Below are 5,658 nucleotides of genomic sequence, written 5' to 3' on the forward strand. Positions count from 1 at the left end.
AGTTGAGGACGGCCCAATGCATTGGGACCCTGCACCCACGTGGGAGACCCGGAAGAGGTTCCTGGTTCCCGGCTTCGGATTGGCGCAGCACCGGCCCGTTGCGGCTCACTTGGGGAGTGAAACATCGGACGGAAGATCTTCCTCTCTGTCTCTCCTCCTCTCTCTGTGTATCTGACTTTGTAATAAAAATTAAAATCTTTAAAAAAAAATGTTTTAACTGCTCTATGGGCACTTGGAAATAATGTGTATTATGTAATTATTGAGTTCAAGTTTCAATGTATGTCTATTAAATAAAGTTTTTTCATCATATTGTTTAAAACTTCTAGGGAGTGGTGCTGTGGCAGGAGACAGCTGCTTGTAGGGTCAGCATCCTAGTATCAGAGTGCCAGTTTAAATCCCTGTTGCTCTGCTTCTGACCCAGTTTCCTGCCAATGTGCCTCAGAAAACAGTGGAAAATGACTCAAATACTTAACCTCTGCTACCCATGTGGGAGACCTGAATGGAGTTCCTGGCTCCTGGCTTCAGCCTGGCCCAGCCTTGGCTGTTTGAAGACATTTGGGAAATGAATTGAAGTTAGAAGATAGAAGATCTCTTCCACTCTGCCTCTTTATGTCGCTCTGCTTTTCAAATGATTAAATCTTTTAAAAATGTCTAAATGATCATTATGTTGTTGTCTGTTCTATAGATTGCAAAAAGTGTATTAAAGTATCTCCCTTTGGAGGTAGGTGATTGGCCTGGTGGTTAAGGTGCCAGGTAGGTTGCCTGTTTCCTACAGGTTCGTCACTGTGGCTCCTTACCGCAGCCTCCCACTAATGCAAGTCTGTGAGAGGCATTGGTGATAGTTCAAGTAATTGGGTTCCTGCCACACGTACATGGAAAACCTAGATTAAATTCCTGGCTACTAGTTTTAGCCTCTAGCCAATGTAGGCATTTGGAGAGTGAACCTGCACAGGGGAATTCTTTTTCTTTGCCTATTAAGTGAACAAATACTTTAAATCCCATACTTTAATCAATTTCATTAGCTATGTTATTTTTTCCAGTTTTTGTTTTATGTATTTTGAGGTTTTGTTACTACAAGGTATCAGGGACAACACCCCATCTGAGAGCATCCCAATGCCACTGTTTTATTCCTTTCTAATCATAGAACATGCCATGTGAGATGTCTTGTTTAACATCCTTGCTTTACATTAAACAGCCTTAAATGGTGGCAATGAGTCATTCCTTGTACATAGCATGAACCAAACCTGTCAGAGCCAACACTTTTATATACAGATTTTATATTTTTCATTGTAGACTTACATGATTTCTGATTATAGCCCTACTTATTTTCTTCCCAGCTATTTAAAAAATTTATTTTTTAGGGCCCGGCACAGTGGCCTAGCGGCTAAACTCCTCGTCCTGAATGCACTGGGATCCCATATGGGCGCCGGTTCTAATTCCGGCAGCTCCGCTTCCCATCCAGCTCCCTGCATGTGGTCCGGGAAAGCAGTTGAGGACGGCCCAAAGCCTTGGGACCCTGCACCCGTGTGGGAGATGCGGAAAAGCTCCTGGCTCCTGATTTGGATCGGCGCAGCACCAGCCACTGCAGTCACTTAGGGAGTGACTCATCAGATGGAAGAGCATCTTTTCTGTCTCTCCTCCTCTTTATATATATCTGAGTTTGCAATAAAAATAAATAAATCTTTTTTTAAAATTAAAAATTTATTTTTGAAGTGTTAAGTGGAAAGTCAGATGTACAGAGAGGAGGAGAGACGGAGACTGAAAAACTGCATTCTCAATCATTGCAGAATACTGTCTTCTGTCCACAGCAAGTGCTCATTCTAGAATTTTTACTGCAGCATAGATTGAATTTGTTTGGAGGTAGTGTCATCATTCAAATGTTTTGTTGTGTACCTGAGACCATTTAGACTTTCTAAACTGTTGGGAGGCTGGTCCTTAAGAAGCTTGATATAGGACCCAGTGTGGTAGCCTAATGGCTAAAGTCCTTGCCTTGCACGCCCAGGATCCCATATGGGGACCGGATCATGCCCTGGCAGCCCCACTTCCCATCCAGCTCCCTGTCTGTGGCCTGGGAAAGCAGTCAAGGACGGCGCAAAGCCTTGAGACCCTGCATCCACGTGGGAGACCTGGAAGAGGCTTCTGGCTTTGAATTAGCTCAGCTCTGGTCCTTGCAGCTACTTGGGGAGTGAATTGTCAGATGGAAGATCTCCCTCTCTGCCTCTCCTCCTGTCTGTATATCTGACTTTCCATTTAAAAAGAAATCTTAAAAAAAAAAAAAAAACAAAACTTTGATACAACGTTTCATGCTGATTTTGGAAGTTTTGGCAAATGCTCCTAGTAGATGCATGTGGTTGTGGAGTGTGATGACACCCACCATTACTCTCAAGCAGAAGGACACTGTCTCTTCGTTTGTAAACTTGCTTCTGTATTCTGGTGTTTCCAGCATGGCTCTGCACACATGATCTATGCTGCTTAGACAATCTGTGGTATTTTCTGTTGGTAAGTTGTTCTCTGAGACAAATTTTGTTGCTGCATCACTTAAGGCTTTCAGCATTGGGGTTGCCTCCACATAAACTAAAAACATTCAGTTTGCCAATTTGTTATTCACTTCATTTTCTCCTTCTGCTGGAACATTATTGATCCTCATGCGAGTCAGTGTTCTTCTATAGTAGCTGAAACCATCCTGTATGGCAGGATTTGTCATCTTGAGCTCATCAAAACAGAGTGTAAAACACGTATCTAGCTGATTATAAATTTCCTTCTCAGATTCTGTAGGCTGGGCATCTTTTAATATTATGCCCAAATCACTGAGTTCTGAATGGCCTTCATAAACTAATTTATACTTAAAATACTTCAACAAGCACATATAGTAATTGAATCCTGGTCAATTTTCCAGAGTCCAACAAAAATGCTGATTCCATGTTATATTTATATATTGCTTCTATTAATCAATCTTGACATTGTTTTTCCTTTCCACCAAAATATTTTTCATGAAAAATGACTTCATACACAGATCTTGTAATAAAACCATCACCAACTATATGAAATCTCATATAAAAAATCAGAGATATTTTGTCATCATAATTTAATCTAGAAAAATGTGACTTCCAGTTCTAGAAGGTGCCAGAAGTTGTCCTCAAACAATCCACAGCTCAGTAATACAAAGCAGTTAAAAAAGGATAGCTAAGAAAAGCCAGTCATATAGTGCAAGACAAATTCAGCCTACCGCAGACAAGGAGAAACAGATATAAAATTATCTCACTCTCAAAATCAAGAATAAATGGTCCCTTCTCAAGGTCTGTACACGTCAAAATTTTAAGAAGAGTCCCCCTGATGATTCTGTCCCAAGTCCTTCTATCCTCCTAGGCTCCTCTGCCTTCTCCGAGCCAAGGACGGCAATGGCTCCTCAGCAGCGCTAGGGGGAGCCAAGGGCTCGGAGCATGGGAGCTGAGGCTGCACAACCTGAAGCCCCTCTGCACCTGCCCTTGTGGTGGAGCCTCAATGAGCTGTAGTAATCACCATTTCTAATTCAAATAGAATATGTGTGTAGGACTATGTGTATATATGTATGTGTATTTAACGTCCACATGCAAGAAACAATATGCTACCTGTCGTCCTGTGAAGTTTTACTTACTATAATTATCTCCAGCTCCATCCACATGTTTGAAAATATCAGATTTATCTATTTTTATTGGAAAGGCAGTGTTTTTGTTTGTTTGTTTGTTTGTTTTTAAGAGAGAGAGGGAGAGACAGAGAGAAAGATCTTTGGTCCTCTGGCATACTTCACAACGGTTGGAGCTGAGTCTATCCAAAGCCAGGAGCCAGGAATGTCTTCTGGATTTTTTACACGAGTGCAGGGTCCCAAGGCTTCAGGCCATCCTCTACTGCTTTCCCAGGCCACAAGCAGGGAGCTGGATGGGAAGTGGAACAGTCTGGACACGAAGTACTGCCCAAATACGATCCCAGCACTTGCAAGGTGAGGATTTAGCCATTAAGCCATTGTGCTAGGCCCCATTTCATTTTCCTTTGTGAGTAAATAATACACCATTGCAAAAATATGCCATGTAGGGCCCGGCGCAGTGGCCTGGCAGCTAAAAAGTTCTTGCCTTGCACGTGCCAACATTCCATATGGGCATTGATTCTAATCCCCGCAGCCCTGCTTCCCATCCAACTCCCTGCTTGTGGCCTGGGAAAGCAATCGAGAACGGCCCAAAGCTTTGGGATCCTGCACCCGTGTGGGAGACCTGGAGGAAGTTCCTGGCTCCTGGCTTCAAATTGGCTCAGCACTGGCCATTGCAGTCACTTGGGGAGTGAATCATCGGACGGAAGATCTTCTCTCTGTCTCTCCTCCTCTCTGTGTATCTGACTTTGTAATAAAAATAAATAAATCTCAAAAAAAAAATAAAAATATGCCATGTAAAAATCCATTTGTCCATTGATGGCCATCTGGACTGATTTCATGTCTTCGCTACTGTGAATAATGCTGCGATGGACATGGAACTGCAAGTCCCATTGGCTGATTTCCATTTTTCTGGATTTATGGTCAAATGGAATATAGCTGGGTCGTATTGTGTTCTGTTTTTCATTTTTTTTTCGAGGAACCTCTATGCTATTCTCAATAATGGCTATATTTATTTGCATTCTCATGAACAGTGTGTAAGCATCCCCTTCCCTTTCTCAACTTCCTCAGTATTTTTAGTCTTCTTTAAAAAAGAACGATTTATTAATTTTTGTTGGAAAGATTTACAGAGAGAAGGAGAGACACAGCGAAAGATCTTCTGTCCACTGGTTCACTCTCCAAGTGTCCACAATGGCCCAAGTTGAACCAACTGATCTGAAGCCAGGAGCCAGGAGTTTCTTTTGGGTCTGCCAAGTGGTTGCAGGGTCCCAAGGCTCTGGGCCATCCTCCACTACTTTCCCAGTCCGCAGGCATAGAGCTGGCGGAAGTGGAGCAGCGGGGCCTTGTCCCGCGCTTATATGGGACCCTGATGCATGCAAGGTGAGGGCTTAGCCACTTGAGTATCGCACTGGACATTTTCTTTATTTTTGACAATAGCCAGTCCAGTTGTAATAAGGTGACACCTGGTTGTGGTTTTGACTTGCATATTCCTGAAGGATAGTGATACTGAGCCTTTTTCCATGCACTGATTGACCATTTTTCTTTTTTTCTTCTGAGAAATGTGTATTCAGATATTTTGGCCATTTCTGAAGGTTGAAGTGAATTGTTTTGTATCTTGTTATTTAGCCTTTTGGATTCTTTATACATTTTTGTGGATATTAACCCAAGTCTATTGGTTGTCTCTTCACTCTGTAGTTCCCTTTGATGTATGGAAATTTCCTTTTTTTAAAAAAATAAAGCATGGGAGTTGAGACTGACATTGTTGTGCAGCAAATTAAGGCAACTTGTCATGCTGGCATCCTATACGGATGCTCAGTCAAGTAGTTGATGCTACACTTTTTTTTCTAAAGATTTATTTATTTTTATTACAAAGTCAGATACACAGAGAGGAGAGACAGAGAGGAAGATCATCCTTCCAATGATTCACTCCCCAAGTGACCACATCGGCCAGAGCTGAGCTGATCCGAAGCCAGGAGCCAGGAACTTCCTCCAGGTCTCCCACGCGGGTGCAGGGTCCCAAAGCTTTGGGCTGTCCTCGA

General features: G+C 42.6%; 1 pseudogene; it reads right to left on the reverse strand.

Moving 5' to 3' along the window:
• Positions 1–1,829: 1,829 nt before the first annotated feature.
• On the reverse strand, positions 1,830–2,725 carry LOC101522238 (CYFIP-related Rac1 interactor B-like; annotated as a pseudogene).
• Between the last annotated feature and the right edge of the window lie 2,933 nt (positions 2,726–5,658).

This window comes from Ochotona princeps, chromosome X, assembly GCF_030435755.1.
Source record: "Ochotona princeps isolate mOchPri1 chromosome X, mOchPri1.hap1, whole genome shotgun sequence".
Taxonomy (NCBI): Eukaryota; Metazoa; Chordata; class Mammalia; order Lagomorpha; family Ochotonidae; genus Ochotona; species Ochotona princeps.